At 31.0% G+C, this 12,874-nt stretch overlaps 2 protein-coding genes across 5 annotated transcripts in view; one reads left to right on the top strand and one right to left on the bottom strand.

Annotated features, from left to right (window-relative positions):
• Positions 1 to 12,874, top strand: part of LOC118184494 (uncharacterized) — a 71,145-nt gene that overhangs the window by 20,452 nt on the left and 37,819 nt on the right. Inside the window, exons 4-6 of one of the 4 annotated variants that reach the window (XR_015039907.1) lie at positions 7,703 to 7,856; positions 11,042 to 11,215; positions 11,921 to 12,549. The exons of 1 other annotated variant lie outside the window; for it this stretch is intronic. The gene's annotated coding sequence lies outside the window, so the exon portion shown is untranslated. Of the gene's footprint in view, positions 1 to 7,702; positions 7,857 to 11,041; positions 11,216 to 11,920; positions 12,556 to 12,874 lie in introns of those variants that run through there. 2 more of the 4 variants (XR_015039908.1, XR_015039911.1) reach the window with 2 other exon arrangements.
• The window catches only part of LOC118193431 (thyrotropin-releasing hormone receptor-like), a 380,180-nt gene that overhangs the window by 333,885 nt on the left and 33,421 nt on the right, over positions 1 to 12,874 (bottom strand). Inside the window, exon 2 of the mRNA XM_085812238.1 lies at positions 110 to 171. The gene's annotated coding sequence lies outside the window, so the exon portion shown is untranslated. The remainder of the gene's footprint in view (positions 1 to 109; positions 172 to 12,874) is intronic.

The following is a 12,874-nucleotide window of genomic DNA, read 5'->3' as shown; positions in this document are numbered from 1 at the left end:
CACCTTTACGTTGTATGGTTTAAAAAAAAACAAAAAATCATTTGACATTTGGCTATGAAGAAATAAATCGTAACATGTTTCAATTTTAAAATAAAAATCTGACACTTACCAGCATTTCGTCGCCTTCAAGTTTCAGTTAAGATAAGCATACTCAGCTAGTCTTTAATTTATCTGGAAACAAAAAACAAAAATTAAAGATAAAGAATAAAAACTGATTCAATGTGCAGAAGTGTTTCCCAAACTTTTGTGTGCTATGACCCACTTAAGCCTTTCTAAAATTCTTAAGCACGCTCAATTAAAACCTAAAAGCAAGTAATATTAACTCGAGTAAACGTAGACTAAAAATGCGTATTTAAATATACAAGTATATGGCACATTTACCCAACCGATTGTGATTTCTATCTTCCGTTTGTGATCTTTTCTTAATTTATAGCAAGCTATTTTCCTTTCCTTTTTCTCACTCTCTCCACGAGCGGGAAATTAAAACTCGTCGCTTATTACAAACACGACAAATTTCAAAATGCGCCACTATATAAATTCACGTATATCTTTGGAAATTTTGAATAAAAAAATAATTTTTTTTTTTTTTGCAGGTATGCTTGAACACAAATTTTTAAAAATAAATCATATAAAAGAGCGAATTTTGTTTGAAATGAACCTACATTTCGAAATATGAATGTGGGATAATTTAGTAATACACGTTCTACTTTATTAAGTTGAATTGTTTCTTCGAACATTAATTTTTAACAAACATCAGATTCTGAGTCCTTCTAAATTAAACTCATTGGCGCAACTGCCCTAGTGGGCGACGGCCTGCAGTGCCCCAAAATCTGGTTTCTTGACTTTGGTCCCTAGAGTGGATCAGCATATGCCCTGGGCAAGTGGTTAGCTTTTCGTGGGACCCCCGATATTTAGTGCCCAAGCGAACTTGGAACTCATTTTATGGACCCACTCAAGCTGATTAATATTTCCTATAACTACCTTTTAATTAAAGACAGCTCGCTTTGAAATCTTTGAGTTTGTTAATGAAAAATTCATTATTAAAGTTTTACACAATATGAAATAGATAATTAAACAGATTGGTCATTCAAAGATTCGGCTTCCAAGTGTCCATGTTCGGATGGAGGCCTACGTTACTCAAAATTGGATGGCCCTAGATACCTTTGTTTTTTCAGAATGCGAGAAACATGCATATTCTTCATTAGTTAATTTCTTTAAATATAATACAGGGCGATAATATTGGGTGACAACATTCACACTTTTTATAAATTTTTGCATTTGCGTATTCTTTTCTTGCGAATAACCTATGAAAGATTTAAAAATCGGTGTAAATTTTATCAATATTTATCACTGCAGTTTTAAAGTATTCCATTAATAAACATTATTATTAATTATTAAGTATTAATAATTATATTAATACTTAATAATTATTATTAATTATTAAGTATTACTACTTAATAATTAATAATTACTCTTAAGAATTAATAATTATATAACAGTTAACTTATATAATAATTATATAGCGGAAACTAAGTTAACTGTTATATAATGCAATAATTATATAACAGTTAACTTATATAATAATTATATAGCGGAAACTAAGTTAACTGTTATATAATGCAATAATTATATAACAGTTAACTTATATAATAATTATATAGCGGAAACTAAGTTAACTGTTATATAATGCAATAATTATATAACAGTTAACTTATATATTTCATTCATATTATAACTCATAATGCACAAAATTTATATCATTTAAAGAATAGAATTATCTAATCGTTGCCACATGTTCTATTCAAATACTATAATAAAGCTAGAATGATGTATAAAAGAAATTAAGCAAACAAACCAAAAAGAAACAGTTTTTGACAGACGATTGGGTATTTCTCATTTAATTAATTCAGTTTTCACTTCGCGAGAAGGCAAAAATACATAAAAACTCAAAATATCTATATTAAAAATTACGAAGTAAATCTTAAACACTTATTTCCTCGAAAAAATTCCAGAAAGAATTAAGCAGGATTTAATTGGCAGTAATAAATGAATGCGTTATCTTTGTTGTTGCGAAGCTAAGTTTCTCTAGATTGGCATCAAATCAACTAGTCTCCTGTTTCAAATGTAATTCTCAATGTCCGCCATAAAAAAAGGCTTAGCGGCACTAGACAACTATAAAATTGTTGATAATTCTAAAAATATTGCATACAGATTTACTTAACATAAAAGCCTTAACCGGAAGGCATAAAAACTTTAACCGGAAGATAAAAACAACATAATAGAATCATTTTTAATGCAAAAAATGTACAATATACAAACATATAAGAGTACAGAAACTGAGATCACTGAGCCGGGTAACAGAGTGGATATATATATAAATATATTTATATACGTTTGGTGCGGTCGATAGCAACCAAAATACGAGGTGCACATCTACATGTTATAGCAGTCCTATATACAAAATTTCAACGTTCTGAGGCTACTCGTTTTTGAGTTATGCGAGATAACGCACGTACGTAAATACGTTCGTACAGACGCCATAATTCGAAAAACGAAAAATTCTCTTCAGAAATCATTTTAAAGCAGTTTTATAATTTTTTTTGGAGGAAAAGAGTATTTTATTCTGTCCTTACGTACAGATATCACGCAAAAACATCGTTTAATTGCATTCGATAGCGGTCAAAATGGATATTTTCGTTGAAATATGCTGCCGGAAACTTTTCGCGATTACAATACTTCCTTTTTACTTCGTACAAGGAAGTGAAAAAAATTGAAATTTATGTCGAATATATTCTTATTTTAATTTTCAGTCTTGCTTTCTGAGAAAGGCAATCTAAATAAAATATATTACTTTGTAGAGAAGACATTAGGAATTTTTTGAAAGTAGGAGAAGTGAAAAATTAGCAGTGCCCTCGCCAGGAGTCGAACCACGGGCATCCCGGAAACGCGTCGAGAGCACTTCTGTACTAAAAACAAATATAAAGCAATAAATTATTAAATTTTAATAAACTATTATATCAATTATAAATAGTTAAATTAAAAAAATAAAACATCGGACTTTCTTCTGATTTGGATTTCCGGCTGGAATTACTATTTCACTCAAACCAAGAAATAGAAAATTTGGAATTTGTTTTAATATTGATTTTATAGTTTGTGAAACTTTAACGAATTTTTGATGAACAAACTCAAGGATTTCAAAGCGAACAATGGCAACACTCTACGGGGGGGGGGAACCTTTTTATCTCCAGCGCGCGGAACTATGTATCGGAAATTCTAAAGATATGCTCATTTAAAAATTATTTTGCGATATTGCTGTTGAATTGAATTTTATGGTTTAAGTGCAAAGAGAACATATTTTATAAACAAAGGTCACACACAAAACCTTTAAAAAAACTCAACTTTGGACGTAATTTAAAATCTGAAACCTTTCCATTTCTTTAAAAATATTTTTTTAAAGATGATTCAGAAAATATTATAAAAACTGTTAATATATATATAATGTTATTTATTTAGACAATCCGTTTAGAATAAGGAAGTGGCGCCATCTTCCTGAAACGAATTACAACATTTGTAATTTAGTAGCAGTTAAATACTGACCGAGTTAATTCGCCTGATGTGAAAAAGTTCTTGTTGCAACTGCACAAATAACTTTATTTTAGTTGCTACACATTTTCTTAACATTAAGTACCAATTCACAGATTCATTCGCATAACATGGGAAATGTTATGTCATGTGTTAAACCAATGCAAAATACCAATTTAAAAGTGGTCTTCATAACCCGGTCACAGTTGGACTACATTTGCTATTTTTCATTAAGAATAATGTTATACAAATTGCATATAATGCAATTAAGACCATTCATGGACAACCTCCATTTTGTAAGCTGAATGAATCTCAGAAAAATATTAACTGACTGAAGTTTTACAAACAATGTATGCAGAGCGAGATTTTCCTATAGACTAGGCTTCAGCTAGGGCCTCAAGATCAAGAGAGTCCTACGTTCAAATTGTTAGCAAAATTAAAATTACACTTTTATAAAATGAGTGAACACTAAAACACTGAACCGAAAATAAGAAGAAATTCTAAGCAAGCATAAAAATATGTTTGTTAAGATCAACGCGTTTGGCTCATTGGATCTGTTTGTATATACTAGATTGCACCAAAGTATAATTCATACATTTACTGACTGCTATGAAAAATATTGACATGCTTTATGCTACTAAGGTCTGGTTTATTCTTGCATAAATAAAGTGTAGATTGGAACAGACCTATCGATATTCGGACGTTCGATTATATTCGTGTCACTTCGACAATATGAAACACATGTTAATGTTATTAAAGATTCTTTTTTTTAGAATTACATACACGATTATCTGATTCTCACCTTATGAGTTCAGTAGATTCAATACTTTAAAAACACTATGAAATTCCTGCTTAGTTGGGAGCTTCACCCTTAGAAAGTCCTCCACAAAGGCTTAGATAGCCCTTGGTGCTTTGTCATAATGAAATAAACTAAACCATCTAGCACAAATTTTAATGGTTTGTTCCTTTCATTATCTTTAGAGATCTCTAATCTAACAAACAACGCCTCAGAACTTGCCACAATCATAGTACCTAACAAAAATTATTTTATAATTTGTACTTTTGTTATTAGTTTTCTAAAGAAACGGTTTTCTGAAGAAAACAAAATATGGTAGCGTACAGTAATGAAATATAACTTTCAATACAGAGTATGACATTATACCCATTTTCAGTGCCATATGTCGTAAATAATTAATTTTTCTGGTACTAGTTCAGAGTAAAAAATATCTGACAGACAAGATTGCAAAATATACAAATTGTTTAAGAAACATTTATTTGAATATTAAATATAGAAATATTGCAGAATTTTATGCTGGCATAGCATGTTTTCTTAAGTCAATAAACTACTGTGAAAACTTACTTTATGCACAATACTGAAATATAAATTCATAGAATATGTGTCTGAAAATTTAGATACATTAAAGGAATGTATAAATCCACTTATAAATGAAATGTAAATTTAGAACAAATAAAGTATGTTTTCTATAGTTATAACAGAATGGAACCTTTAAAATCAGGTCATCTGTGAGATGGTTACCTACTAAATTTCAAATAAAATGCTTCTAAAGTGAATTAATATTAAGTATAGCATAATAAGTAATATTAAGTATAGCATTGTTTAAAACAAATTTGTTTTAGGAAAGGATTTTGAATTACATTTTTAAGCTCTGTAACCTAAAACAGCATATCAATAAAGGTATCCGTTTATAATATTTTGTAATGTAATGGAGAAAGGGAATTGCAAATAGAATTGTTGTATATTGTTAGGTATTCGAATGCTCTCCCTCCCCGTTCAAAAAAAAAAAAAAAAAAAAAAAAAAAAACAAAAAAAAAAAAAAAAGCTTTCAGATTACGTCCAAATGTTTTTTTTAACGTTTTATGTGTTACTTTTATTTATTAAATACCATGTTTTCCTCACTTAAACCATAAAATTCAACAGCATGTAATCCTTGCGAATCAACAAGCGAAGACAGCAATGCCTTCGCGAAAATGAATAGTCCGTACGTACAGATGTCACTATCAAAATCGGTCAGATGGATTCGAGAGCAGTCAAAATGAATATCTTAGGTGAAATATGATACCCGAAATGTTTCGCGATTACTTTACTTGCACTACTTCTCACAAGGAAGTAAAAATTGCTTAGGGCATTTTTTCGTGTTTCAACAAGGTCCTCAAATTTTAAAATATATTATTAGTAACTTTTATTTGAGGCATTTTTCAATTTACACTAACGAGCGATTTTTTTTTATTATTCCGTATCATGCACGATGAAAGAAAATATTTTCTTGCGTTATCATTCATTCTTACATTTGCACAAGATAGCAACGGAAAATGAAGGAATGATAATGTGCAACTGTTAAAGGCAGTTTCTTCCCTAAACGTTTAAAATTTAGTAGACATATTAAATTTTTGAATCGAATGTATCACACGTCATTTAAACAATATCAGAAAAGATACTTTTGCAGAATACATTTTAGGACTATCATTTACTCGGATATTTCCTATTGCGAATAAAGAAAAAAATTCCACGCATAGGTAAGCGAATTTTAACTATTTGTAAATGTTAATTCATAAGTCAGATGTAATATATTGTGAAATTTTTATCTCGAAACTCATTTTTTCTGCGTACCAATTCTGTCTGCGAATTACTATTAATTTCAAATTGTTGCCATTAAATATTATCATTGCGTATTATTTTGTTAAAATTAATTTATGAAGAATCTGTACGTATGCTTCTCCACGGTAGAAAATAAGGACAGCTAAAGCCAGTAAATTTTTAGTACACGTAGTCCACCCCCTCCCAAACATGTGCACCTCGAATATCGAAATCTGATAGTCAAATTTTTTTAAATTTATTTATTTCATATTTTGTGCAACTTTAAGAAATTTTTTATTAATAAACTCAGTAATTTAAATGCGAGAAGTAGCAAAACTGTTCCAAATAAAACCTTTTTATCTCGAGCTCGCCAGGTTGTTAAATTTAAGACGTATATTTTTTAGTTTTAATCAACAAACTCGGCTATTTGAAAGCAATGTGTTGCCATTGCCTGAAATAAAATATATTTATTTTCCCCGCCCGAACGTGCTGCCATTCAGTATTGCCTAAGATATTTAATTTAATACCTTAGAATTAATATAATATATTATATACTACTATTATATACTAATGTATATGTAATCTGGAAGTTTACTGAAAAACACACTAAGCGATTTAAAAGTAATAAACACAGTTCTTAAGAATATTTTCTTACTTTTCAGAATGAATTGATTTATATAAAATGCATTAAAATCATAAGAAATCTAATTAGAAATATTTAATAAAATTAAATCAGCTGGATTTACTAAAATGATTACGTACTTTTTTGTAGAAATTGTTTTAGACAGCTGGCATAGTGAGTGGCTAGTTTTTAAAGAAATAATATAGCGAGAATAAAAAATAAATCTCAAAGCCTTCAGATTTTATATTACGGCAAGAGACATTTTTTTCTCTTAGACGCACATGCATGTTTCGAGAGTATATAAGCTAATGTCCCTTTGAGCTGAAATGTTTTAAAACAGCATATCTTTAATTTCAGATAGACAGTCTCATGCGCAGGAGATTAAAATGTTTTTCCCGCACAGTGTTGCCATTGCTCGCTTTGAAATCATTGAGTTTGTTAATCAAAAATTCGTTAAAGTTCTACAAAATATGAAATAGACAATAAGACAAATTCGAAATTCAGAATTCGGGTTTCCAGGTGCTCATATTTGGGTGCAGCACAACGTTTTTCAAAATTGGATGGTTCAATGTACCGTCGTTTTTTCACAATGAGAGAAACATGCATACATTCATGCAGATTCTTCAGTATTTAATTTATTTAAATATAATACAAGAAGATATTATTTGATGGCAACAACTTGGAAAGTGATTCAACGCTTTTAGCGGTTCAAGGCTAAATGTCGTTTTGAGACTTATAGCGTCGGGCTAAAGAGTGCATTTAGAACTTTGTAATATTTCCAGATGGATGAATAAATATTGGGTCTATAACTTAACTTTAATGAAACAGAGGAAATGTTAATGAATTCAAATACATGTTGCTCCTTTCTTTATTTCAGTGGAGTTTTTTTCTTTTCTTTGAAGGTTGGTCTTTTAAAAGATGGAATATGGTTTCAGAGAACCAATGAAATCGGTTTTTTTTAGACTGATTCCTTGTTTTCTTTTCATTATTTCTGGAACAATGGGATTTTTCTTTTTTGCTTGGAGTAGCAATTGGAATTCTGGTCCCTAAATCTGGGTAAATATTTTCAAGTTCTTTTAAAAATGTGAAGAATTTATAACTATATTTACATTAGTTATTTCTTTACGGATGTTAAGATATGTTCCCGCAGCGTACGATAGGAATACATTTTTTTTTTTAAATCGGGAAACACTGAATTCCTTTTGAGTTCTTTAAATTAAAAAAAAATATCAGTGAAGATTTGACCAAAAGAGCTGGCGCATTTTCATACCAGCCATTCTAAAATTTTATTTCGCGAAATGCAGTATAATATTCCTAATTCTATCAAAATTTATTTTACTTTATTACCTAGTAGAGACATTAGGTATTTTTTGGAAGCAGGCAAAATGAAAAATGAGAGCATTGGCCTTCGCCACTACACCGAAATGCAGTCTCATGGACCTCCGACCAAAGATTCTACACCAATCAAAGTTATATGTCCATGCGACGGAAAAGAATCTACCATCCACCGCCATTCACTGAATCAATGATAGTAATATTACAATGCTAAATTGACAGTGTCATCTATACAATAATTGTTACATAATAATCCGTATGAAAAATAAATATACGATCAATTAATGATTACATTGTCATGGATAGGATCTATGTTGTGGAGAGTGGAACTTATATATTAACCAGTTTTTAAACGTATGTCTTCTTCAATACGTCATAACTTCATGTCCTTATCGGTTACACACCTAATGATGTGTGTCCGTATTATTTTTGCAGTTATCCACAGAGTAAGCCAGTCACATCAGTTCAGGCAAATGAAAGTTCCATAGCCCAAAGTATATGATGTTGTGCAGGCTATTCAATGTTCATATAAACTGAATTCTAAGTTAAATTTGATAAATTCGAAGTACACTTTTGTTAAGTTCCTTCTTTAAATTGAATACTACTTGTCCATTTCGATACTTCATAACTTCCGTGTCCTTAACAGTTTGCACACCTCATTATGTGTGCCCATAGCAATTTGCACACTGTGTCGCAATTATCCACAAGGCAATCACGAAATTGCATCGCCACTAAACCACGAAGGCACGCTAGGAAGGCGGGAGAAATACTTTATATAATCTCCCTTTTAAAGGGTGACTGGGGTTTTAGGCGATATGCCATGGACGGAGGGAGAACCTTCTGGAACGAATTCTTACCGGTTTAGCCCAGAATGTTCTCGGACACCAGCCAAAAGCTACATAAACCCTCCCGGTACGCGGAACGTTAGTTAGTATCAAGTTGGTGTCTTGTCTAGCGAGTCAATACCTGCGGAGCCGATCGAGTTGACAGCTGGGCAGAAAGTGCCGAGTGGGCCGTCGAGTGCACCGAAAGAGTCTCGTAGTGTATCGCGGTAAGTGCATCGTCGAGAGAGCGTGTTGAGCTTCCGGAACGACCGAACCGAAGATCAGCACCTGTGCTCTGTGAGTCGTCGAGTGCATTGCGAGTTGTAGCGTGGAGAGTCTCGAGAGTACGTGGAGTTCCGAGAACGAGCAAGCAGAGTCGGGAGCTGTACTCTAGTGTTTTGCCCACCGTGAAGCTGTTTCCACCGTGATAGCCTGATAACCTGGAGGCTGTGTCGCTGATCGTGTCAGCGTGTTTATAGTAGTTCATCGACGACTGTAAAAACGTGTTTTGGAACTGTCCTGACAGTACTGGCCAATAAAGTGTGTTTCGATACTTCATCAAGTAGTCTTGTCATTATTCACTCCGAATTCTTACGAACCCTGCTAGAACGTGAAGGAAGAAAATAACGTAACAACTGGTGTCAGAAAAGAAAAACGCAACAATATTTTAGTTTCGCATTTCTCTAATTATTATTTTGCATATTTATAAGATTTTATCAAATTTTTCCGTATTGAATTTCACTTCTTTTATGTAATCTAGGGTAAACTTAGTTTTTAATTTCTTATTTCTTGTCTATAATGATCAATTTTCAGCAGCATATTGCGCGGAAATACTTGGAATAATTATGCTTTTAAATAAAAAAAAAAAAAAAAAAAAAAAAAAAAAAAAAAAAAAAATGTGATACTAATAAATAATAAAAATTGCGATATGTATGGATCTATATTGTTTCACAAGAATATAGCAAAGTTACATTAAATTTAAATAATTCTCTTGCGCCATTGCTGCAAAGAATGAAATTTGAATTTAAACATTCTGTATTCGTATAAAGTTAATATAAATTAAATTTAATGAAAAAATTTAATTGCAAAAATAAAAAAAATAAAATTATTACTGCGAACTAATTTACTATATCATTTAAAGTCTAAGAGCATATGTAGATTAAATGCCCATATCTGAAACTATGAAAAAATATATAATATTCCAAAAAATTAATCTCAAAAATTTTTTTAAGGAATTTTTAAGACGAAATAAAATTGCTCAAGTGAATAATTGTTGAGCAGGCAGCAGACAAACTTATCAAGGGAAAGTTGCTTCCAAACCTAACTCTTCAATTACACATGCACGAATTATGCATGTAAACCTAAAATAGACTATATACAATCTATCAAAATATAATATAGCGGGTAAACGGTGCTGGTATATATGTAGACATATACTCATCCTTCTTACTCGCACTCATTCTTTATTTTCGCAAACGCTGGTAGTAATCTACTAATTACTGAAGTGTTTAAATGACGAAAATATATCAAATTTTATAAAATTAATTTTGGACGAAACCTCCCGGCTCCTATATTTATATCTGAAAAAGTTTTATACTCGTTATGAAAAAAATAAATTGAGATGAAGTTTGACTCTCGCACGTCAAAATTTAGCCAGGATATTTAATTTCAAAATTTGCGATTTTTGATGTCATTTTCAACTTGACCGGAGAGATCGGTTAATTAAGTTAATGTAATTCAAGAAATTAAGTTTAAATGTAGTGCAGCGAAAAAATATGTCAAAGAAGTCATGTATGGTCCACATCAGATTTTTTTTAAAAGGAATGGATTGGATTGGATTATTTAATTATGGCAAAGCACACGAGTGCTATCTGCCTAAAGGGAGGGATGCTTTCGTGGAGGACTTTTGAAAAGGAATGAGATAGACGTTTAGGCGAATCGACAGGATATTGTAATGTAGATAGTTACTCGAAATAGAGATGTGCAGAAGAACTTGTTTTTAGTTTTAACGTTTTATTTTGTCTTTACGCATTTCAGTTCCTAATATTATCAATAAATATCTAACTTCATGTTATTTTATAGAAGCAAGCTGCACAGTCGTTTTTCACATGAATTACCACTACATGCAGCAAAAATTGCATCTGAAGTACAACGTAACAACTCTGCTCTTCCATAAAATTACCTCGATAATCTTTCTAGCAATTTCATTTGCATCCGGAATGACATACGTTGCTTTGGGAATTACTAAAGAACAAGGTAATTCTTTCTTGTTTTAACAGTAAATTTAAGAGAGGGACAAAACTGTAACATTTATAATCTGTTTGATTTAATGCTTTAGGCCAAGGTTTCTTAAACTGTGAGTCGCCAAAAATTTTAGCAGTTTTGATATTTCTTTAAGTTATTATAATAATTTTATAATTACAAATATTTTTACACAATGCATCTGATAATTGATAAAGGTAATACAGACAAAGAAAAGAAAAACGAAAACGTTTCGACGCATTCTTTTTAAAATATAAAATGATAATAAAGCAAATTCCAGACTATAAATATGAAAAAGATAATTAAGTAAATTCCAGATTCCAAATTTCGGCTTCCAGAAGCCAGCATTCGGGTGGAGAAGTACGTTAATCAAAATTTGATGGCTGTGGTACCATTGTTTTATAACAATGCCAGAAACACGCATGCATTTATGCAGATTCTTCATTATTTAATTTCTTTAAATATAATACAGCGCGATAATAATTGGTAGCAACAATTTGAAAAGTGAAATCCTTTTTATAGTGAAACACTACAAAATGCCAAAACGAAATTAATAGCCCTTCTGTGTCTTGGGCTAAAAACCTACTTAAAATTTTATTCAATTTGTATCATATTTAATGCAATTGTTGAACTGCTGTAATTAGGTAAAATTGCGTATTAGAAAACTAAATAATCATGCTTTTCTGTCTTCTGCAACAGTATTCTTCGTGGAAGGACCTGGATATTACTCTTCTGCTGTAGCTGCCTTTTTAACGAGTGTTTGGTCAGGCATCTGGTTGTGGGATGCGAGGAAATACGAAATTCTACTGGAAGCAGCATTACACGCAGGAATTTCCGAAAATACTTAAGTTTTCAGATACTGAAATTATGTTCATTTTACGCTGTAAAAATAAATTCACTCACTAGTTATTCTAGTATTAAGTATGTATTGTTCACGTTCTTTTTTTTCATTGTGTACCTAAATTAGTATAACTACTCTGCTTATTAGCATCATTTATGGTACTGTTCTGTTATCGGAACCGCAGTCGTCGCCAAATGCTAAACCTGCCAAGAGGTTGTTTCATATGAAGCCACCAAAGCTTCCTTTTAAAATAGATATAATGTTCCCTTTTTAAAAAATCTGATGTATACACCCCATGGCTTCCTTGTACGGAATATTAAATTATACGCATTTTTTCTTGCATTTTATCTAAACTTATTAGATTGAATTAAATCTACTTCGCCGACAGCGCATAATCCACAAGAGAATAAATGCATTCTTTAAAATTCATTCTAGTATTTGTTTACCATAGCGACACTCTGGCGCTAGATTCAATTAACAGTACTATATTTCGTTCATATTATAACTCATAATGAACAAAATTTATATCATTTAAAGAATAGAATTATCTAATCGTTGTCACATGTTCTATTCAAATACTATAATAAAGCGAGTTTTTCACAGACGATTGAGTTTTTCTATTCAATTAATTCAGTATTCACTTCACGAGAAGGCAAAAATACATAAAAACTCAAAATATCTATATTCAAAATTACGAAATAAATCTTAAACACTTATTTCCTCGAAAAAATTCCAGAAAGGATTGAGCACGATTTAATTGGCAATAATAAATGAAGGCGTTATCTTTGTTGTTGTGAAGCTAAGTTTCTCTA

The sequence above is a fragment of the Stegodyphus dumicola genome, chromosome 2 (assembly GCF_044657685.1).
Source record: "Stegodyphus dumicola isolate Sdum_Otavi_A_Nest chromosome 2, ASM4465768v1".
NCBI classification, from domain to species: Eukaryota; Metazoa; Arthropoda; class Arachnida; order Araneae; family Eresidae; genus Stegodyphus; species Stegodyphus dumicola.
This window is presented reverse-complemented; position numbering and strand designations above follow the sequence as displayed.